This window comes from Oncorhynchus mykiss, chromosome 12 (assembly GCF_057628025.1).
Source record: "Oncorhynchus mykiss isolate SJ-2025 chromosome 12, ASM5762802v1, whole genome shotgun sequence".
NCBI lineage: Eukaryota > Metazoa > Chordata > Actinopteri > Salmoniformes > Salmonidae > Oncorhynchus > Oncorhynchus mykiss.
In genome coordinates this window covers 9,447,408-9,472,563 of record NC_143033.1, presented here as the reverse complement: position 1 = coordinate 9,472,563, position 25,156 = coordinate 9,447,408, and the positions used below count along the sequence as shown (strand labels likewise).

The following is a 25,156-nucleotide window of genomic DNA, read 5'->3' as shown; positions in this document are numbered from 1 at the left end:
GTTGTGTGTACAGCTGGGCTTAAAGAGGTGTGAAGGAGAGAGAGCTCCAGCTGTTTCAACCAGTAGCTGGATATACAGTCATTTGTCTTGTAAAAAAACAGATTCTTATCTGGGGCAACTAAGGGGGGAAATAACAGCTTTATCCTAAAACGATATATTGTGTACTGTATGAGAACAGGAAGTAAAGTGATATAATGTAACAGAGACACAGACTGTTGGTAGTAGTTTCACCCCGTAAGTCAGAGGTGTTTAAAAGTGGGAGTCTCGCTGTGTTTGTGTGTTTGTGTGTGCGCGCGCGTGTGTGTGTGTGTGTGTGTGTTCGCGCACCAGGGGGGGAACAGCTGCCAGTTGCTTGTGTGGAATCTGAAACCAAACCCAAGACAAAGTCTGCCTGCCTGTGAGAAAGAGAGAGAAAGAGAGAGAGAGAGGGGGGGGGGGGGGGGGCGGCTCACTGTTCACAGCTTAGTCATACCACTCACCCTTCATCTGCAGACTTCCTCAAACACACTCACACAAACACTCGCTCCTCCTGTTCCTCCTCCTTCTTCTCCTCCTCCTTCTCTCTCTCCTTCTGCAGCTCTTCAAGCTGTAGCCTGGAGGGCAGGGTCACTCTGCTGGACTGCGTGCTGCTTTTCTCACAGACAGCTTAGCTCACTCGGAGACTAAGTTGAGTTGTGGACAGCGTGTTGACTCAGGCTGGGAAAGACTGTGTTGTGACTCTGATGTACTGCGTGGACTGCTCTCCCTGCCTCTGGAGCCCCCATGTGGCTTTAGGCTGCTGCTCTGCTGATCTCTGTTGTGGCTGCCGTTCGTCCGTGCTGTCTTGTCCCCACGGAAACCTACTCGGCAGGCAGATGGTCTGAGCAGTCAAGGGAAAAGTTTATAACAGCAGCTCGTTGGTAAAATACACGATCACAGAGAACCAGTTTCCTCTCTCTTTTTCCGGGTCTCCTCTGAGGCAGCTGACCATCTCTATGGAAGGGGCAACAGCAACAGGAGCGCTCTGGCTGAAGAGGTCGAGATTCTCCCCTTCTTTCTCGGATCTCTCTTTCTGAGTGACTGGACTAACTGTGGATTAGGATCTTTTTTGTTGTCGATTGGAAACTTCACACGTCACAACCTGGATATTACTTTAGAGGCTGATTTCTAGAGTGAAGTAAGTGTTTTGTGTTCTGCTATTGTGTCTCCTGGTGTGCTGTAGGTTCAGTATTGTGGATGGCTGTGCCCAGCTACACCTGTTTACTGTACAGTGGGCTATGTTTCTTATGTTTTGACAGTCTTTAGAGGTCATGTCCTTTTCACATTGATACGAGCTGAGTTCACACATCCATCCAGTCTTTGTCATACCGGCAGACCGACTGTAAGCAGAGTTTATCAATAGCACTGTTTGAGGAGCTGTGGGACTGACTGACTGTCACTCTCTGAGGAGCTGTGGGACTGACTGACTGTCGTCTGTCACTCTCTGAGGAGCTGTGGGACTGACTGACTGTCTGTCACTCTCTGAGGAGCTGTGGGACTGACTGTCTGTCACTCTCTGAGGAGCTGTGGGACTGACTGACTGACTGTCTGTCACTCTCTGAGGAGCTGTGGGACTGACTGTCTGTCACTCTCTGAGGAGCTGTGGGACTGACTGTCTGTCACTCTCTGAGGAGCTGTGGGACTGACTGACTGACTGTCACTCTCTGATGAGTTGTGGGACTGACTGACTGTCTGTCACTCTCTGAGGAGCTGTGGGACTGACTGACTGTCTGTCACTCTCTGATGAGTTGTGGGACTGACTGACTGACTGTCTGGCCCTCTCTGCAGCACTGCCTGCAGGTATAATGTAATGCATTATAACCTGTTATGAGGCATATCAGGCTTATAGTGGGTTTTTTCTCTATGTTTGAAGATACTATCAATATGACTGCCTGAGGAGTAGCTGTGTAGTGTGGTAATATTTGATATATAAGTATGTTTTATATATATATATATATATATAGCTCACCTGCGACCTGTAATAAGACTATGCAATGAATGGACAAAGTCTATTAACAAGTATATCTGAGGATGAACAGGAATACGCAACCAACACCAACACTCTTAAAGAGCTATGAGAATTGTCTATCAAATTCAGATATTACACGGTACAATGAATGAAATCACACACAAGACTGAAAGCTCACGTTACAAGGAATTAACCAGCATTACAAGGCATTATTCTAGGCATGATCACAGAGGGAGAGAGAGAAGACATAGCCTGAAAGGTCTGCCCTAAGAGTCCCTGGGGAGGAGAGATATAAGAGAGAACGTGAGATCCTGGGGAGGAGAGATAAAGAGAGAACGTGAGATTCTGGGGAGGAGAGATATAAGGAGAGAGTGTGAGATCCTGGGGAGGGGAGAGATATAAGGAGAGAGTGTGAGATCCTGGGGAGGAGAGATATAAGGAGAGAGAATGAGATCCTGGGGAGGAGAGATATAAGGAGAGAGAATGAGATCCTGGGGAGGAGAGATATAAGGAGAGAGTGTGAGATCCTGGGGAGGGGAGAGATATAAGGAGAGAGAATGAGATCCTGGGGAGGAGAGATATAAGGAGAGAGTGTGAGATCCTGGGGAGGGGAGAGATATAAGGAGAGAGAGTGAGATTCTGGGGAGGAGAGATATAAGGAGAGAGAGTGAGATTCTGGGGAGGAGAGATATAAGGAGAGAGTGTGAGATCCTGGGGAGGAGAGATATAAGGAGAGAGTGTGAGATCCTGGGGATGGGAGAGATATAAGGAGAGAGTGTGAGATCCTGGGGAGGGGAGAGATATAAGGAGAGAGAGTGAGATTCTGGGGAGGAGAGATATAAGGAGAGAGAGTGAGATTCTGGGGAGGAGAGATATAAGGAGAGAGTGTGAGATCCTGGGGAGGAGAGATATAAGGAGAGAGTGTGAGATCCTGGGGATGGGAGAGATATAAGGAGAGAGTGTGAGATCCTGGGGAGGAGAGATATAAGGAGAGAGTGTGAGATCTTGGGGAGGGGAGAGATAACGAGAGAACGTGAGATTCTGGGGAGGGGAGAGATATAAGGAGAGAGAGTGATATCCTGGGGAGGGGAGAGATATAAGGAGAGAGTGTGAGATCCTGGGGAGGGGAGAGATATAAGGAGAGAGAGTGATATCCTGGGGAGGGGAGAGATATAAGGAGAGAGTGTGAGATCCTGGGGAGGGGAGATATAAGGAGAGAGTGTGAGATCCTGGGGAGGGGAGATATAAGGAGAGAGAGTGAGATCCTGGGGAGGGGAGAGATATAAGGAGAGAGTGTGAGATCTTGGGGAGGGGAGAGATATAAGGAGAGAGTGTGAGATCCTGGGGAGGAGAGATATAAGGAGAGAGTGTGAGATCCTGGGGAGGAGAGATATAAGGAGAGAGTGTGAGATCCTGGGGAGGGGAGAGATATAAGGAGAGAGTGTGAGATCTTGGGGAGGGGAGAGATAACGAGAGAACGTGAGATTCTGGGGAGGGGAGAGATAACGAGAGAGAGTGAGATTCTGGGGAGGAGAGATATAAGGAGAGAGTGTGAGATCTTGGGGAGGGGAGAGATAAAGAGAGAACGTGAGATTCTGGGGAGGGGAGAGATAAAGAGAGAGAGAGTGATATCCTGGGGAGGAGAGAGATAAAGAGAGAGAGTGAGATTCTGGGGAGGAGAGAGATAAAGAGAGAGGGAGTGAGATCCTGGGGAGGGGAGAGATAAAAAGAGAGGGAGTGAGATCCTGGGGATGGGAGAGATAAAGAGAATGAGATCCTGGGGAGGAGAGAGATAAAGAGAGAGAGTGAGATCCTGGGGAATAGAGAGATAAAGGGAGAGAGAGTGAGATTCTGGGGAGGAGATAGATAAAGAGAGAGAGAGTGATATCCTGGGGATGAGAGAGATAGAGAGAGAGTGAGATTCTGGGGAGGGGAGAGATAAAGAGAGAGAGTGAGATTCTGGGGAGGAGAGAGATAAAGAGAGAGAGAGAGTGAGATCCTGGGGAGGAGAGAGATAAAGAGAGAGAGTGAGATCCTAGGGAGGGTAGAGATAAAGAGAGAGTGTGAGATGCTGGGAAGGGGAGAGATAAAGAGAGAGAGTGTATCTCACCACAGCAGGTCAGGAAAAAATATATAGAAAGAGAATGAATCCAATAACCTTTTTTTTTAGCATCTGACTGTTTGGATTCAAAATCTGAGTTGACCAATAGTATTACTGTAAAGTTAACCTCCAATCAGATATCAGACCTACAGGATGTAATGACAACAGAACCCTCTGCTACCCAGAGGTGTGACAGAATGGGGGTTGAAGAGATAATGCAGCATTCCTAAGACAATACGGAGAAATTCTTGCATAAAGTTGAGAGTTACTTCTGGAGTTACTTCGGAGGCTGGGCCGCCCTACAGCTGGACTGACTGTCTGGCATCAGAATCCCTATAGAGATTATACATGCTTTGTAACTTGTTATACGCACATATATACCTTTATAATGCCTTGTTATAAGGCTCATAATATGTTTTGTCTGTCTATGTAGGAAGATGTTTTCAGTAAGACTGAAGGGGGAGTGCTGGACTATCTGTCTGTCACTCACTTGTCAGGGTACTGTGGAGATACTCTGATTCGTGCGTTTCATCGTCGTCCCCGTATCATCGGCCAATCGGCATGACGTACTTTATATTTTATGCACATGACATGTTGTATTTCCATTGCCCTGGATTTGTTTTTCTAATGTGACTCTTTGAGTCAGTCAGTTGGTGGTTCTGTCTGTCATATCCGCTATTGATACACTGTGCTAGCTATATATATACAGATTCTTTACCACATGCAGAAATGTTCTCAAAATAGTACCTCTCTGTGTCATCCATCTGATGAGACCGTTTCTAAGCTTCTTCTTCTTCTTCTTTGAGATGAGACATTTATTTACACCTTCAATGAGTAACTTGGACATCTGTAAAACACCTTTGTTTTCTTGAAATGAATTATCATTGAGAGAGAGAGAGGGGGAGAGAGAGAGAGAGAGAGAGAGAGAGAGAGAGAGAGAGAGAGAGAGAGAGAGAGAGAGAGAGAGAGAGGAGAGAGAGAGAGAGGAGAGAGAGAGAGAGAGAGAGAGAGAGAGAGAGAGAGAGAGAGAGAGAGAGAGAGAGAGAGAGAGAGAGAGAGAGAGAGAGAGAGAGAGAGAGAGAGAGAGAGAGAGAGAGAGAGAGAGAGAGAGAGAGAGAGAGAGAGAGAGAGAGAGAGAGAGGGAGAGAGGGAGAGAGGGAGGGAGGGAGGGAGGGAGAGAGAGAGAGAGAGAGAGAGGGAGAGAGGGAGAGAGGGGGAGAGGGAGAGAGGGAGAGAGAGGGAGAGGGAGAGGGAGAGGGAGAGGGAGAGGGAGAGGGAGAGGGAGAGGGAGAGGGAGAGGGAGAGGGAGAGGGAGAGGGAGAGGGAGAGACAGGGAGTATATAAACATAATATGACATTTGAAATGTCTTTATTCTTTTGGAACTTCTGTGAGTGTAATGTTTGCTGTTCATTTTATTGTTAATAATTTCACCTTTTTAAATTATTAATAACTTAATTAATTACTTCACTTGCTTTGACAATGTTAACATATGTTTCCCATGCCAATAAAGCCCTTCAATTGAATTGAGAGAGAGAGAGAGAGAGAGAGAGAGAGGGAGAGGGGGATTGAAAGAAACATGATTTGTTTTCATCCATAATTGTATCATCACTTGAACACAAACAATGTCTGTTGTACCTCGTAATAAATTCCCGATACACTGCTACCCATCAGTTAGTGACTCATCTCAGCTTGAGTCATCAAGCAGATACATGGCAGGGGAGGAGTGTTTTTGATTTGATTTCACCTTTATTTAACCAGGTAGGCCAGTTGAGAACAAGTTCTCATTTACAACTGCGACCTGGCCGAGTGGGAGAGGACACCCTTTCAAATTAGTGGATTCAGCTATTTCAGCCACACCCATTGCTGACAGTTGTTTGAAATTGAGGACACAGCCATGCAATCTCCAGAGACAAACATTGGCAGTAGAATGGCCTTACTAAAGAGCTCAGTGACTTTCAAAGTGGCACTGTCATAGGATGCCACCTTTCCAACAAGTCAGTTTCATTAAATTTCTGCCCTGCTAGAGCTGCCCCGGCCCAATGCAAGTGCTGTTATTGTGGAAACGTCTAGGAGCAACAACGGCTCAGCCACGAAGTGGTAGGCCACACCCGCTTATAGAACAGGACTGCGTAGCGCGTAGCACCTAAAAATCATCTGTCCTCAGTTACAACACTCACTACCGAGTTCCAAACTGCCTCTGGAAGCAACATAAGCACAATAACTGTTTGTCGGGAGCTTCATGAAATGGGTTTGAGCAGCCGTACACAAGCCTAAGATAACCATACGCATTGCAAAACGTCGGCTGGAGTGGTGTAAAGCTCGCCGCCATTAGATTCATTGGAACATTGGAAACACGTTCACTGGAGTGATGAATCACGCTTTTTCATCTGCCAGTCCGACGGGCGAATCTGGGATTGGCGGATGCCAGGAAAACGCTGCCTGCCCAAATACATAGTACCAACTGTAAAGTTTGGTGGAGGAGGAATAATGGTATTAGGCTGTTTTTCATGGTTCGGGCTAGGCCCCTTTGTTCCAGTGAAGGGAAATCTTCACTACAGCATGCAATTACATTGTAGACGATTTTGTGGTTCCAACTTTTTGGCAACAGTTTGGGGAAGGCCCTCTCCTGTTTCAGCATGACAATTCCCCCGTGGGGAAGTCCATACAGAAATGGTTTGTCGTGATAGGTGTGGAAGAACTTGACTGGCCTGCACAGAGCCCTGACCTCAACCTCATCGAACAACTTTGGTATACATTGGACTGCGAGCCAGGCCTAATCGCCCAACATCTGTGCCCTACCTCTCTAATGCTCTTGTGGCTGAATGGAAGCAAGTCCCCACAGCAATGTTCCACCATCTAGTCGAAAGCCTTCCCAGAAGAGTGGAGGCTGTTATAGCAGCAAAGAGGGAACCAACTTCATATTAATGCCAATGATTTTGGAATGAGATGTTCGACGAGCAGGTGTCCACATACTTTTGATCATGTGGTGTGTATATATACACACACACAGGCATGGACAGACACACACAGAGCAGCAGCAGTAACCACAAACTCAAGCCTGACTGAAGCCTGACATTCCAGTCAATCCCTGCAGCATGGCGGGCATAACACTGCACACACACACACACACACACACACACACACACACACACACACACACACACACATACTACACAGCCCCATGGATTTTCACTCACTGATCGAACCAAAATGAGAAATTCCATCATATCTGCAGATGAATGTGTCCTTAAGTAGGGCAGTAGTCTGTGAGACGAACACGACATGACCCCTTACACAGACCCCAGGAGAGGAGAGGAGTAGATTATAGTTTGGCTTTGCCATATCTGTTTATCAGGGGAACAGGAGGAAGAGGGTGAGGCATGAGGGGAGGAGGGGAAGAAGAGTGAGAAGAGGAGGAGGAAGAACCGAAAGGAGAAGGTGGAGTGGAGGAAGGTTGGGGAGATGGGTGCAAGGGAGAAAGAAGGGTTAAAGAAGGAGAGCAGGGAGATCAGCCTCTCCTCATCCACTGTGAATAGGAGAGGGTCAACACATTATTGAGCCAAGGGGAATGAGGTTCAGTAAAGCCCTGACAGGAAATACAATCGTGAGAAAAATGTCTGTGCTTAACTAGTCTTCATTGAGTTCCTTCTGGCGTTGTACAGTATAGTTACTGCACATTGTGGTGAATGTTGACACTGGGGAAGGGGTGGATTGGTATGAGTGTGGATATCAGGGTGTTGTTGTTATTGTTGCTGTTGCTGTTGCTGTTGTGTCCACTCATTCTGTTTGTGGGTCCATAGCCAGACTGGCCCCAGACTGATGCCAGTGGTCACTCTGTCATAAGTCTGTGTGTGAGTCAAGTCATCCTATAATATGAAAATGTTTAATGTCACAGTATGTCAGAGGACAGAGGGGGGATACAGTCTATATATTAAGACATGGTGTGGAGGGGGAGGGGGTACAGTCTATATATTAAGACATGGTGTGGAGGGGGGTACAGTCTATGTATTAAGACATGGTGTGGAGGGGGAGGGGGTACAGTCTATATATTAAGACATGGTGTGGAGGGGGATACAGTCTATATATTAAGACATGGTGTGGAGGGGGTACAGTCTATATATTAAGACATGGTGTGGAGGGGGAGGGGGTACAGTCTATATATTAAGACATGGTGTGGAGGGGGATACAGTCTATATATTAAGACATGGTGTGGAGGGGGAGGGGGTACAGTCTATATATTAAGACATGGTGTGGAGGGGGAGGGGGTACAGTCTATATATTAAGACATGGTGTGGAGGAGGAGGGGGTACAGTCTATATATTAAGACATGGTGTGGAGGAGGAGGGGGTACAGTCTATATATTAAGACATGGTGTGGAGGGGGGTACAGTCTATGTATTAAGACATGGTGTGGAGGGGGAGGGGGTACAGTCTATATATTAAGACATGGTGTGGAGGGGGATACAGTCTATATATTAAGACATGGTGTGGAGGGGGAGGGGGTACAGTCTATATATTAAGACATGGTGTGGAGGGGGAGGGGGTACAGTCTATATATTAAGACATGGTGTGGAGGGGGGTACAGTCTATGTATTAAGACATGGTGTGGAGGGGGAGGGGGTACAGTCTATATATTAAGACATGGTGTGGAGGGGGATACAGTCTATATATTAAGACATGGTGTGGAGGGGGTACAGTCTATATATTAAGACATGGTGTGGAGGGGGCGGGGGGGATACAGTCTATGTATTAAGACATGGTGTGGAGGGGGATACAGTCTATATATTAAGACATGGTGTGGAGGGGGAGGGGGTACAGTCTATATATTAAGACATGGTGTGGAGGGGGAGGGGGTACAGTCTATATATTAAGACATGGTGTGGAGGGGGAGGGGGTACAGTCTATATATTAAGACATGGTGTGGAGGAGGAGGGGGTACAGTCTATATATTAAGACATGGTGTGGAGGGGGGTACAGTCTATGTATTAAGACATGGTGTGGAGGGGGAGGGGGTACAGTCTATATATTAAGACATGGTGTGGAGGGGGATACAGTCTATATATTAAGACATGGTGTGGAGGGGGAGGGGGTACAGTCTATATATTAAGACATGGTGTGGAGGGGGCGGGGGGGATACAGTCTATGTATTAACACATGGTGTGGAGGGGGAGGGGGTACAGTCTATATATTAAGACATGGTGTGGAGGGGGGTACAGTCTATGTATTAAGACATGGTGTGGAGGGGGAGGGGGTACAGTCTATATATTAAGAAGTGGTGTGGAGGGGGATACAGTCTATATATTAAGACATGGTGTGGAGGGGGTACAGTCTATATATTAAGACATGGTGTGGAGGGGGAGGGGGTACAGTCTATATATTAAGACATGGTGTGGAGGGGGATACAGTCTATATATTAAGACATGGTGTGGAGGGGGAGGGGGTACAGTCTATATATTAAGACATGGTGTGGAGGGGGAGGGGGTACAGTCTATATATTAAGACATGGTGTGGAGGGGGAGGGGGTACAGTCTATATATTAAGACATGGTGTGGAGGAGGAGGGGGTACAGTCTATATATTAAGACATGGTGTGGAGGGGGGTACAGTCTATGTATTAAGACATGGTGTGGAGGGGGAGGGGGTACAGTCTATATATTAAGACATGGTGTGGAGGGGGCGGGGGGGATACAGTCTATATATTAACACATGGTGTGGAGGGGGAGGGGGTACAGTCTATATATTAAGACATGGTGTGGAGGGGGGTACAGTCTATGTATTAAGACATGGTGTGGAGGGGGAGGGGGTACAGTCTATATATTAAGAAGTGGTGTGGAGGGGGTTACAGTCTATATATTAAGACATGGTGTGGAGGGGGTACAGTCTATATATTAAGACATGGTGTGGAGGGGGAGGGGGTACAGTCTATATATTAAGACATGGTGTGGAGGGGGAGGGGGTACAGTCTATATATTAAGACATGGTGTGGAGGGGGAGGGGGTACAGTCTATATATTAAGACATGGTGTGGAGGGGGAGGGGGTACAGTCGATATATTAAGACATGGTGTGGAGGGGGCGGGAGGGGGTACAGTCTATGTATTAAGACATGGTGTGGAGGGGGAGGGGGTACAGTCTATATATTAAGAAGTGGTGTGGAGGGGGAAACAGTCTATATATTAAGACATGGTGTGGAGGGGGTACAGTCTATATATTAAGACATGGTGTGGAGGGGGAGGGGGTACAGTCTATATATTAAGACATGGTGTGGAGGGGGATACAGTCTATATATTAAGACATGGTGTGGAGGGGGAGGGGGTACAGTCTATATATTAAGACATGGTGTGGAGGGGGAGGGGGTACAGTCTATATATTAAGACATGGTGTGGAGGGGGAGGGGGTACAGTCTATATATTAAGACATGGTGTGGAGGAGGAGGGGGTACAGTCTATATATTAAGACATGGTGTGGAGGGGGGGTACAGTCTATGTATTAAGACTTGGTGTGGAGGGGGAGGGGGTACAGTCTATATATTAAGACATGGTGTGGAGGGGGATACAGTCTATATATTAAGACATGGTGTGGAGGGGGAGGGGGTACAGTCTATATATTAAGACATGGTGTGGAGGGGGCGGGGGGGATACAGTCTATGTATTAACACATGGTGTGGAGGGGGAGGGGGTACAGTCTATATATTAAGACATGGTGTGGAGGGGGGTACAGTCTATGTATTAAGACATGGTGTGGAGGGGGAGGGGGTACAGTCTATATATTAAGAAGTGGTGTGGAGGGGGATACAGTCTATATATTAAGACATGGTGTGGAGGGGGTACAGTCTATATATTAAGACATGGTGTGGAGGGGGAGGGGGTACAGTCTATATATTAAGACATGGTGTGGAGGGGGAGGGGGTACAGTCTATATATTAAGACATGGTGTGGAGGGGGAGGGGGTACAGTCTATATATTAAGACATGGTGTGGAGGGGGAGGGGGTACAGTCTATATATTAAGACATGGTGTGGAGGGGGCGGGAGGGGGTACAGTCTATATATTAAGACATGGTGTGGAGGGGGAGGGGGATACAGTCTATATATTAAGACATGGTGTGGAGGGGGAGGGGATACAGTCTATATATTAAGACATGGTGTGGATGGGGTATACAGTCTATATAGAACAACAGAAGTATCACATCATCTCTATAAAAGGATTCCATATCCTCTACAGGATCGGTGGGTCCCCAAAAGGATGTTTGAGCTAACGTTGGCTAATGCGATTAGCATGAGGTTGTAAGTAACAAGAACATTTCCCAGGACATAGGCATATCTGATATTGGCAAAAAGCTTAAATTCTTGTTAATCTAACTGCCCTGTCCAATTTACAGTATCTATTATAGTGAGCAAAATACCATGGTATTGTTTGAGGAGAATGCACAGTTTTGAACTTGAAAAGTTATTAATAAACCAATTTGGCACATTTGGGCAGTCTTGATACAAAATGTTGAACAGAAATGCAATGGTTCCTTGGATTAGTAAAAATCTATATTGAGCCTGGGCTGGAATAATACATTATGGCCTTTCTCTTACATTTCAAAGATGATGGTACAAAAAAATACAAATAAACAAATGCTTTTTTCTTTGTATAATCTTTTACCAGATCTAATAGGTTATATTCTCCTACATTGTTTCACATTTCCACAAACTTCAAAGTGTTTCCTTTCAACTGGCATCAAGAATATGCATATCCTTGCTTCAGGTCCTGAGCTACTGGCAGTTAGATTTGAGTATGTCATTTTAGGTCAAAATTGAAAAAAGGGGCAGATCCTTTAAGAGCTTTTAAGCAGCTATCTAAATCAAGCACAGTGGTGACTCACAGTGGTGACTCACAGTGGTGACTCACAGTGGTGACTCACAGTGGTGACTCCCAGCGGTGACTCACAGCGGTGACTCACAGTGGTGACTCACAGCGGTGACTCACAGTGTAGACTCACAGTGGTGACTCACAGTGGTGACTCACAGCGGTGACTCACAGTGTAGACTCACAGTGGTGACTCACAGAGGTGACTCACAGCGGTGACTCACAGTGGTGACTCACAGTGGTGACTCACAGTGGTGACTCACAGCGGTGACTCACAGTGTAGACTCACAGTGGTGACTCACAGCGGTGACTCACAGCGGTGACTCACAGTGGTGACTCACAGCGGTTACTCACAGTGGTGACTCACAGTGGTGACTCACAGCGGTGACTCACAGTGGTGACTCACAGCGGTGACTCACAGCGGTGACTCACAGCGGTGACTCACAGCGGTGACTCACAGCGGTGACTCACAGCGGTGACTCACAGTGGTGACTCACAGTGGTGACTCACAGTGGTGACTCACAGTGTAGACAAAACACATTTTAAATTATGTTTCAAAATGTTGCCGTTTGACATGTGAGGACTAGGGCAATGACGATACCAGTATCGCTATATTTTTCCACGGTAAAAATTAAAACACGAAGCAGACCAGTCTCTTGGGTCCTTTTAAAAACCAGCTGTGGGTAAAATATGATGTGCTACAACTTGGAAAAGAAAGAAATGTGACTCTGGATGACAACATAATGGATGTTTGTTTCCAACATTAGGGCTGTTTATCTAAATGAGTTATATCCGCTTCGTGTTTTGTTTCCTTTCCACGATACTAACGAGTATGGTGATACTCGTATCGTCCCAGCCCTAGTAACGAATACATTGGAATCTGCTAATTAACTTCCTCATAGGGCAGTAAAACAGGAAAAGCTTCATATGAAACAATGACACAATTGGTTGATTTGATTCATTGACAAGGGACAGGTTAAACAGTCTCAAAGCTTTTTAAACATGACTGAAACTTGGTACTGATACGTGAAGCCTCAAGCTATCCAGAGCCTCTGGGTGGTGACGTCACAGAGAGTAGCTTCCAAAGACAGCTACAGAGGCCACGTTCATCTCGCTGGGATGGACCGTAGCTGGCCTGTGTGTGCGTGTGTGACCCTCATCCTCAGTAGTGCCCTCTCCCTGACCCCTAACAAGGGTTTAATTCCCAAACGGCACCCTATTCCCTACACAGTGCAGTAGTTTTGACCATAGTCCAATGGACACTGGTCAAAAGAAGTGCACTAGCATAGCTGAGCACACATTTCAGGAAGACAGGAAGACCTGCTCCTCCTCACCCCCCTCTGTGGTTTCAGCAGGGGCTCTCCAGAACACATATAACACACTCTGTCTGTCTGTCTGTCTGTCTGTCTGTCTGTCTGTCTGTCTGTCTGTCTGTCTGTCTGTCTGTCTGTCTGTCTGTCTGTCTGTCTGTCTGTCTGTCTGTCTGTCTGTCTGTCTGTCTGTCTGTCTGTCGTCGAACACAGCCTGTGGTAACGGCTGGTTATATTTGTCTTTAGCACTGGGCCTACTGTGAAGGGGGAAGTGTGTGTGCATGTGTGTGTCTGTGTACGCATGTGTGTGTGTGCGCATGTGTGTGTGTGCGCACGTACGTGTGTTTGTGTGTGCGTGGACAGATGGCACAGAGGATATTTACAGGCAGTCTGGCACGGATTATACTGTGTAGCATTGCACGCATCTGCTTACTCTACGGGATTCCTGCAATGCCATCTATATATACTGTACATCTATATATTACAGCACAGTTCACTTCAGTCTCAACTAAGCTGGCTGCAATATGAGCACTATCAGATGTTTACACCTCTGCATTCTAAACGGTACCCTATTCCCCGACGCAGTGCACTGCGTTTGACTAAAAAACCTATAGGCCCCGGTAAAAAAGTGTTGCCCTATAAAGGGGAATAGGGTGCCGTTTATGATGCCAAGGTTCTCATATCAACATGTGTTTTCATTGAAATGTTTCCTCTCGTCCGTCTCCTGTCGAGTGGATTCATCTGAGCACTACCTCAGTGGTAGTGGTTTACCAGATGGTCAAAAGTAGTGCACTGTGTAGAGAATAGGGTGCCGTTTGGGACGTAGACCCTGTTCAAAGGTCATGTCAGGTGTGATCCTCGGTGGTACTGTATAGCTGTAGTCAGTTATGATCCTCAGTGGTAGTGGTTTACCAGATGAGGCTGCTTGCTTCCCAAATCGAACCCTGTTCCCTTTATAGTGCACTACATTTGACTAGGACCCCAAAGTGGAAATCCATAGGGGCTCTGGTCAAAAGTAGTGCACTATGTAGGGAATAGGGTGCCGTTTGGGACGTAGACCCTGTTCAAAGTTTATGTCAGGTGTGATCCTCAGTGGTACCGTATAGCTGTAGTCAGTCATGATCCTCAGTGGTACCATATAGTTCTAGTCAGTTATGATCCTCAGTGGTACCGTATAGTTGTAGTCAGTCATGATCCTCAGTGGTACCGTATAGCTGTAGTCAGTTATGATCCTCAGTGGTACCATATAGTTGTAGTCAGTCATGATCCTCAGTGGTACTGTATAGCTGTAGTCAGTTATGATCCTCAGTGGTACTGTATATCTGTAGTCAGTTAAGATCCTCAGTGGTACCATATAGTTGTAGTCAGTTATGATCCTCAGTGGTACTGTATATCTGTAGTCAGTTATGATCCTCAGTGGTACCATATAGCAGTAGTCAGTTATGATCCTCAGTGGTACCGTATAGCTGTAGTCAGTTATGATCCTCAGTGGTACCGTATAGTTGTAGTCAGTTATGATCCTCAGTGGTACCGTATAGTTGTAGTCAGTTATGATCCTCAGTGGTACCGTATAGTTGTAGTCAGTTATGATCCTCAGTGGTACTGTATAGCTGTAGTCAGTTATGATCCTCAGTGGTACTGTATAGCTGTAGTCAGTTATGATCCTCAGTGGTACCGTATAGTTGTAGTCAGTTATGATCCTCAGTGGTACTGTATATCTGTAGTCAGTTATGATCCTCAGTGGTACCGTATAGTTGTAGTCAGTTATGATCCTCAGTGGTACCATATAGCTGTAGTCAGTTATGATCCTCAGTGGTACCGTATAGTTGTAGTCAGTTATGATCCTCAGTGGTACTGTATATCTGTAGTCAGTTATGATCCTCAGTGGTACCATATAGTTGTAGTCAGTTATGATCCTCAGTGGTACCGTATATCTGTAGTCAGTTATGATCCTCAGTGGTACCATATAGCTGTAGTCAGTTATGATCTTCAGTGGTACCGTATATCTGTAGTCAGTTATGATCCTCAGTGGTACCATATAGTTGTAGTCAGTGCACTTTCAACATAATGGAATATATGGAATTCACTGAGCTTTAGTTATGGTAATTAGTTATCACTCACTGAATAGATCCATAATTTCATTGATTTGAGAAATCAAGATAGTGAATATGACACTCAGGTTCTTAGCTGATCTATCATGAACTGTCTGAGGCATTATTGATCCATGAGGCTTCGATGGAGACTTCTGTAAGAAGGGAAAGGAATGGAAAGTTATTTCAGTTAGAGCAAAAATCTATCTAATTTTGTCTCACATAATTGAAGGCTTCGTGCAAACTTGTAAAACAGTTGTTAACTTTGTTATTTTTAGTTAAAGAAGTGAATTAACATAAAAAAAATGGCCATCTTGTAGGCATGAAATTAGCGATATGTAATGTGTGGGTACCGTTACTTTGATATTCATTAGGTTTGGAGCAAGAGGATGATTGAATAGGATCAAGGTCTTGTTGCAAAGTTAACCTTTGGAATTTCCATTTGGAGTTGGAACCAAATTATAGTTAAAATTCTAAAGTTAACGTTCCATGGACATAAAAACAGTACCTGATTAGAATGCAGATCCATTCTCGTGTTCCAGAAGAGGATGTTGTCAATAGAAGGGTAATTTAAGTGCATCCCAAATTGTACCCTATTCCCTATACTGTATAATGCACTACTTTGATCAGAGCCCTATGGGTCCTGGTCAAAAGTAGTGCACTATATAGGGAATAGGGTGCCATTTGGAATGCACCTCAGTCTTTGTTCAGGTGCATTAGCATTGCTCTTGCATGCTTCTGCTGTCAATGTGATTATCATCAGACCTACTCAGGCATTAGCCAGTGATGCTCTCTAGCGTCTCTAACCAGCCGTTTTAGTGCCTAGTATTTGTCATGGTCATTTGGGCCCTGCATCACCCGAGAGAGGCTGGTGGACGTGCATTAGCACTCTGAGTCTAGCGCTGGCCTGGAGCCTTAGAGATGGATGGTGGGAGAACTTTCCAAGAGAGCTTGTTCATGGAAAGGAATAGTCAATTTTATAGGCTTCTACCAAAAGCGATTCATGACAAAGATAGACTGATGAAGACTTCTCATGACTTAAGAAGTTGTGTTGTTGGGTGTTGTAATAAAGCACTAAAGAACAACGATATTTTGTGCTCAGTCACCTATTTCCTTATCTGTATTGTTTTGTCCAATACTAGTATTCTCACGTTTAGGATGTGCATATCACCCCTCCTGTTCTTCAAAGATGGGAGGTACGCCATCTTCCCATCTCTTTGACTGGAGTACAGTCTGCCTGATGGGTGTAGCAGCTGTGAGGCTGGCTGGCTGGCTGACTGGCTGGCTGGCTGACTGGTTGGCTGGCTGACTGACTGACTGGCTGGCTGGCTGGCTGGCTGGTTGGCTGGCTGACTGGTTGGCTGGTTGGCTGACTGGTTGGCTGGCTGGCTGACTGGTTGACTGGTTGGCTGACTGGCTGGCTGACTGGTTGGCTGGCTGACTGGCTGACTGGCTGGCTGACTGGCTGATTGGCTGACTGGCTGACTGACTGGTTGGCTGGCTGACTGGCTGGCTGACTGGCTGACTGTTTGACTGGCTGGCTGGCTGGCTGGCTGGCTGGCTGACTGGCTGGTTGGCTGTCTGACTGGCTGACTGGTTGGCTGGCTGGCTGGCCCAGAGACAGACAGATGGTCATGGTAGTGGCTGTCTGCTTAGTAAAAAACAAATCCCTGCGATACACCAGGGAATCAGTACAGGTTTTCAGTGCAGTTTCAGACCGTAGATTAAGGAGATCATTTTCACTTTGTTTTGATCTTAGATAGAGCTCAGAAACTGTCAATGAGACTCGATACATCTTTGTTTTAAATAGCATGCTTTTGGAAAACAACCTGACTGGGTCTTGTTTCAAATGCTATCACTGCTGGAGTAGAAAAATAGTTTTTCCTCGCCATCTGAAAAAAAAGCATTTGTTTTGTGTAATTATTGTATTTTTCCACTGCTGCTTCTGACTAGCTTCCCAAACGGCTAGCTGGTTTAGTAAGACCAGCCCACCTCCTCTCCTCTTCCCTGCAAATGACAGAGTCAAGTCCGTCAGCCCCAACAGAGAAATGTCAAACATTGAGCCTGCCTGGCTTTTTGTGTGTTTTGAGGTCCATCACATTCCAATAGGGAGAGCAAACACTGTGTGTAAGCAATGAAACCAATAGTATCCTGTCCTGTCCTGTAGCTGGCTAGCTACTCTGTGCCAATATTATCTTCCCACTCTTCTCAGCCGCCGGAGAGGGTTGTGTGAGAGGGTGCTCAAATTCAAGGAATGAGACAGAGGTCATAGACAGAAACAGTGGCTCTCAGGTCCCAGTGTGAAGTCAAATATGTGTATTTCATGACAAGGTGTCATCTCATTGTAAAATCAGTCTGCTGTAGCACAAGGTTCATAAGGTCATAGGGTCATAGGGTCATAAGGTGGCCATTTTGTCACTCAGCACTCTGTTCGGTGCAACGACAGAGTAACACAGACGACAAGACAGTCACAGGAAAGTCTGTCTGGAAGTCTCCTTCATGTTATTATTCCTAATGTTTATTCGGGGACATATTCTGACTTAGATAACTACCGCCCAATTTCCAAGTTATCTTTCGTTTCCAAAGTTTTAGTATCCCTGATCATCTCTCAGCTAAGAACTTTTAAACGTGTCATTCTATTCTTAATGTGCACCAGTCTGGTTTTAGACCTGGGCATTCAGAAGATGATGTGGTACCGGGACAGGACAGAACATCTCTTCAACACTGATGGACAGTGTCAGGCCAGAACATCTCTTCAACACTGATGGACAGTGTCAGGCCACAACATCTCTTCAACACTGATGGACAGTGTCAGGCCAGAACATCTCTTCAACACTGATGGACAGTGTCAGGCCAGAACATCTCTTCAACACTGATGGACAGTGTCAGGCCACAACATCTCTTCAACACTGATGGACAGTGTCAGGCCAGAACATCTCTTCAACACTGATGGACAGTGTCAGGCCAGAACATCTCTTCAACACTGATGGACAGTGTCAGGCCAGAACATCTCTTCAACACTGATGGACAGTGTCAGGCCACAACATCTCTTCAACACTGATGGACAGTGTCAGGCCACAACATCTCTTCAACACTGATGGACAGTGTCAGGCCACAACATCTCTTCAACACTGATGGACAGTGTCAGGCCACAACATCTCTTCAACACTGATGGACAGTGTCAGGCCACAACATCTCTTCAACACTGATGGACAGTGTCAGGCCACAACATCTCTTCAACACTGATGGACAGTGTCAGGCCAGAACATCTCTTCAACACTGATGGACAGTGTCAGGCCAGAACATCTCTTCAACACTGATGGACAGTGTCAGGCCAGAACATCTCTTCAACACTGATGGACAGTGTCAGGCCACAACATCTCTTCAACACTGATGGACAGTGTCAGGCCAGAACATCTCTTCAACACTGATGGACAGTGTCAGGCCACAACATCTCTTCAACACTGATGGACAGTGTCAGGCCACAACATCTCTTCAACACTGATGGACAGTGTCAGGCCACAACATCTCTTCAACACTGATGGACAGTGTCAGGCCAGAACATCTCTTCAACACTGATGGACAGTGTCAGGCCACAACATCTCTTCAACACTGATGGACAGTGTCAGGCCAGAACATCTCTTCAACACTGATGGACAGTGTCAGGCCAGAACATCTCTTCAACACTGATGGACAGTGTCAGGCCACAACATCTCTTCAACACTGATGGACAGTGTCAGGCCAGAACATCTCTTCAACACTGATGGACAGTGTCAGGCCAGAACATCTCTTCAACACTGATGGACAGTGTCAGGCCACAACATCTCTTCAACACTGATGGACAGTGTCAGACACAAAGAGAATGGTAATGTCCCACTTTGAGCCAACAGATGGACAGACGGGTTAACGGACAGATGGATAGACGGACAGATGGATAGACGGACAGACGGGTAGATGGAGAGTATCACCAGTTTGGTCTCACAGTGTTGATTATAGGGGAGATGAGCACTGGATTTTGATTCACAAGGACACAGAACGCTGTCCAAGACACAGAATAGTGTGGTATCACACTGACAAGACACGGTTATATGCTTTTAGAAGGCAGACTTACCCTACAGTGCATCTATCTGATAACGGAAATGAGACTGAACTGAATTGGATCTTACAGTAATCGAAGTCATTTCTCTACTAGATTACCATTGAGTTTGTCTCTTTTCAACAAGCGAGAGCTCTAAAGAACGTGTCACTCACATTCTGTTTCGCAAAACATATGGTTGATGCCAGAAGAGAATGGCTCAGTGGTCAGATCACTGTCTGTCTCTCTAAACGTCAGGCTCTTCTCAGCGCTCACAGACAATACTATAGAAATAGATTCCCAAAACACAAATTCCTTGGCTGCTGCGTTGCCGTTTGCTGTGTAAATAGTACCTTTGAATTAGGATAATGGTTGACAGTAGGGAAGAATATATTTGGATTAAGTTTATACATTTCATGAATGATTTGAAATTCATAATATTCTAAATGAGCCCCTATAAAGTGTAGTATTATTTTAATTTATTTGTTGTTGATTTCCTGCTCTTTCTCTCTGTTTATGATGAAAAACGTTGTAAATAATACATAGTGGACCCAATGCTGCGCTGCAGACTGCAGTGGATCTTTTATTCATGATCAATAGAGGCTTTTAACAGGCTGGACGTGTGTGCGCGTGCGTGTGTGAGTGTGTGTGTGTGTGTGTGTGTGTGTGTGTGTGTGTGTGTGTGTGTGTGTGTGTGTGTGTGTGTGTGTGTGTGTGTGTGCGTGCAAACCTCCGTTAGAACAGAGCACAGGGGACACAGGCCTGACAGAAAGGGGCATGCGTGTCGCATTAGTCCACACCAGGGCAAAACACACAACTTGTTTGTCTCTCCAGTAGAGCCAGTTAAAGTTCATTTTTATTTACATAATATTACATTTCAAACTACTCCCACACTGCTAATCATTTTCATTTTCTTCTGACATCGGAAACCATGGGATTTCTATATGATTATTGGTTAATTTGCAGGTCACCACTGAACAAGGAACATGGTTAATAATTAAAGACTTCTCAAATTGTGCGTCTAGTCACACTTCAAAGATAAATCCCTGGAGGTTTAGTTAGAGAACTGTCTATCTACAGTATCTATGGAGATGTAGAGTTAGAATGCAACACTATGAAGGCTAGCTGTAGCCAGCAGCAGCTAGATAGAACAACTGCCCCGCAACAGATAGGACTGATAAATCACTGTGCTGGAGGCCTGGCACGAGACTGGCAGCACGGTCGCACACACACACACACACTCTGGAGGTCTGGCACGGTGACAGGACTGTGTCACGAGACTGGCAGCACACACACCAGGGTGTTCCGTCAACAGAAGGAAGGGTGTGTCACCCCTGAGGGCTGGTGTGTGTGTGTGTGTGTGTGTGTGTGTGTGTGTGTGTGTGTGTGTGTGTGTGTGTGTGTGTGTGTGTGTGTGTGTGTGTGTGTGTGTGTGTGTGCTCTGAGATAACAGAGTGGTTTCACTCCAAGTTTATCTTAGGGCCCTCAACTTATAGGTACTTATAGAAAAAGTATTCCACTCACCTAATGCCCTTTGATGACCTGCTTGGCTTAAAGTAGTTAAATCCAGAACCCTTTAGTTGCTACATACATTTTTGGACTTGTAAATGAATTATATGTTCTCATTGATTGTTGAAGAATGTAACTTGTAAATGCCTCGTGAGCTCAGTTCAACTGTCACGCTCCATCTGAACCCAGAATATAAACTTGTTTTTCTCCAATGTTTGTAAATAATGTAAATGTGAACAAACACTATATAGACTCATAACATGGTTAAAACTATCATCTTGTTATCATGGATGGTCAGTCCCTGCATCTATAGCTCTGTCTATTAATCTGAGAGTGGTTACGTTTTTCCAGGCGCATCAGTCAGCTTTATACCAAAACAGGCAAGGTGACTTGCCTAGTTAAATAAAGGTTAAATACAAATATATTTCTTATAGTTTTGATTAAGGATTCCAGTTTGAATAAATATCGGTCCTATAAACAAGTGAAGTGCACCACTGTGGTAATAAAGCTGTGCAAACACACATAATGATGATAAAGAGAGAAGTAATCTCAACTGAAACCTTAATGGGGACAGACAGACAGACGGACAGACGGACAGACGGACAGACGGACAGACGGACAGACGGACAGACGGACAGACAGGCAGACAGACAGACAGACAGACAGACAGACAGGATATTTGGCGGACCTGGTTCTGTTCCGTGTACTAATAGGGGGTTAGTGATTGCCTGGTGTCGTGTCTTTGGCTATGCCGGATTAAGTGATATAACATGCTATTCTATAAAATAATTTCTCCGTCATTAATATTACCTGATTGAGCTAATCATGTAAATGTAATTAACTAGAGAGTCGGGGCACCACGAAATAATATTTATAGAGCTGTTATCTTCCGAATAAACTCTTAAAGACCTAGTAATATTTTAAATCAATAGCAGTCAATATTAATCGGCATCTTAATTCAGTCTCACCTGAAAGTTGTAAATTCTTGATTATCTTCACGAACCCTGGCTAACAAGTTGAATCAGCAATGCAAAATTGGGTTTCATTACTTATTTACTAAATACCTAACTAATCACACAGAATTACATATACACAGAATGAATCATACCTTGATTACAATTTACGTCATAAAGGAAAACGTCCCTAGCGGGCGGAACAGATATGACAGCTGGTTACACAAAAGAAAAGGGCTGGGATTGAGTGAAAGAGCAGGAAGACTGAGGACCAAAGGAAAAAGCTGTGCTATCGTAAATACAGTATTTTATGCATTCTAAATTACCGCACATTTGGAAAAGGAAAATGCAATAAATATTTACTCTGAGCTGTGCTTCGGTAGGTTGGTGGAAGATGGAAGGCCGTGTTGCCAAACCGAGTCCTTTGTCCTTTGAAGAATGTCTCTGGTGGTCAATTGGATACGTTGTAGTAACGTCATTGTGTGATAGACGAGATACTCTGTCTGTTCCTTCCTAACCCTCGTTTGCAGCTGCTGTTGCTAACTCAACGGCTAGGAGGTATCACTTCTGTAGTGAATAAGAGTTCAAAGTTCATACCATTCGCAACCAAAGCTCACGCTGATGTTGGCTTCGTTCTGTAGTTATTATCTGAACCATTCTGACATCGGACCGTCGTCCTCACATCCTCGGAACAGGAGGTTACATTTTCGTCAAGGGCTTATATAGTGGAGGGAGAAAAGGGGTGTGTTTCATAGTTTACAACCCATGTCTCTTCACGTGGGCGGCCCACTGAGTCGGGCCTAATTCACTCATGAAAACCCAATTCTCACATTTTAGAAGCTAAAATCACATTTCATCCTATCACGAATAATTTCATATTCAAACATTTAAATTGAACAACAATTCCATGTGACTCTGATAACTCTGATGTGTAGACTTTCCACTGTAGAGTATATGTCATCTTATCATTGATGAGAATGTCTCAGATGACAACCGAACTGACATCATATTCATTAAGTACCACTGCATATGTTCAATTGGTCGGATTACCAGAATATAGTTCATTTCTCCCCACCTTCTGATGTTCCCAGAATCTCTATGTTAACCAAGGGGTTTTCAAATGTAACATCAGTAGGGTAGAGAGAGGAAAGAGGTTGGGAGAGGTATTTATGACTGTCATAAACCTAGCCCCAGGCCAACGTCATGTTACTGGTCATTGCCATGCCAGATAGCACAAACGGATTTGGGAACCAGGCTAGGAGTAATGTGGCTGTTTATTAATGGGGAAGTAGTGTGTTGGTAGTGTGGCTGTGACAGGGGATCTTTGTCACCACAGACAGCCCGGCTGCTGCTCTTCTACACATGATTGAACAACATCTGGATGTCATCTGGGCCCAAAGGGAACAAAAACACACTAGGCTCTCTGCTGATGACAACGTGGCAGAGCAAGAAGGAGCTGACAGCAGCATCTTTAACAGAGTCATAGTCTCCAGGTCATCAAAACAATGATGTTGGCTAGTCAGTGTCTTGCACTTTGAGCCAACCCACACATTTTTGTGGTTTCATTAAAATCAGCTTGATAGTTTCAAGTTTTAATGCCAGAGTGGCCTACCATCAAAAACAATGGAGAAAATGCATCCCATAACATTTTAACATGGAAATAGCTGTACTATCATTCGGCCTACAATGTGTGGTGTTCAATGTAGGCCTACTGTTCATTCAATGAGGCTTTTGAAAAAAGGGCTTGACATGAACCTGTTAATCCACTTGTCCTTCAGACAAGCAGGTGACCAAATGTTTTGAATTGTGTTGTTTGATGCAAGAAACCACTTAACAAAATAAAATGCATTATTATTCCAATAACATTATTACAGAGAATCAGAGAAATGATGCTACTGCACCAGTACCGCTTGTCGTGCGGAAGCAGAGAGAATAGTCTATGGCTTGTGTGGTTGGAGGAGGTCACTGACAAAAGAGAGGAGGTCACTGACCTCCTCCCCTATTGGCTGACTCATCTTCACCGGCGAACAGGCCTTCCACCATTGTGTCGTCAGCAGGACTTCCAGGATCCAGTTGCAGAGGGAGGTGTTCAGACCCAGAGTCCTAAGCTTGGAGTGGACAATGGTGTTGAACGCAGAGCTGTAGTCAATGAACAACATTTTCACATAGGTATTCCTCTTATCTAGGTTGGTGAGGGCAGTGTCGAGAGCAATTGAGAATGCGTCATCTATGGGTCAGTTGGGGCGGTATGCAAATTGGAGTGGGTCTAGGGTGTCTGGGATGGTGGAGTGAATGTGTTGCCATAACCAGCCTCTCAAAGCCCTTCATGATTACAGATGTGAGTGCTACAGGACGGTAGTCATTGTGGCATGAAGCCTTAGAGTTCTTGGGAACAAGAATGATGGTGGTCATCTTAACACGTGTGGGGATTACAGATTGGGACAAGGAGAGGTTGGAAATGACTGTGAATATGCCTGCCAGCTGTTCTCTGTTTGCTATGAGAACGCTCCCTGGAATACCATCCTCCTCGCGGGTGTTGACCTGATTAAACCACCTCTCCAATCGTTTTGGCTCTATATCAAAGAACAAACAGCAAAAACCTATAGATCTAATACAAATCTTAGAATCAACTATTAAAGACTACCAGAACCCACTGGATTCTCCAATTACCTTGAATGAACTACAGGACAAAATAAAAACCCTCCAACCCCAAAAAAGGCCTGTGGTGTTGATGATATCCTCAATGAAGTGATAAAATATACAGACCTCAAATTCCAATTGGCTATACTAAAACTCTTTAACATCATCCTTATCTCTGGCATCTTCCCCAATATTTGGAACCAAGGACTGATCACCCCAATCCACGAAAGTGGAGACAAATTTGACCCCAATAACAATATGCGTCAACCTTGGGATAATCCTCTGCATTATCATTAACAGCAGACTCGTACATTTCCTCAGGGAAAACAATGTACTGAGCAAATCTCAAATTGGCTTTTAACCAAATTATCTTACGACAGACCACGTATTCATTCACCCTGCACACCCTAATTGACAAACAAATAAACCAAAACAAAGGCAAAGTCTTGCTTTGTTGATGCTTTGTTGATTTCAAAAAAGCCTTCGACTCATTTTGGCATGAGGGTCTGCTATACAAATTGAAGGAAAGTGGTGTTGGGGGAAAAACATACGACATTATAAAATCCATGTACACATGCAACAAGTGTGCGGTTAAAATTGGCAAAAATACACACATTTCTTTCCACAGGGCCGTGGGGTGAG

The 25,156-nt window shown here is 45.1% G+C and overlaps 1 protein-coding gene across 1 annotated transcript in view; it reads left to right on the top strand.

Annotated features, from left to right (window-relative positions):
* Positions 1–436: 436 nt before the first annotated feature.
* The window catches only part of arhgap24 (Rho GTPase activating protein 24), a 226,581-nt gene continuing 201,861 nt past the window's right edge, over positions 437–25,156 (top strand). The window contains exon 1 of the mRNA XM_036936830.2: positions 437–1,156. The gene's annotated coding sequence lies outside the window, so the exon portion shown is untranslated. The remainder of the gene's footprint in view (positions 1,157–25,156) is intronic.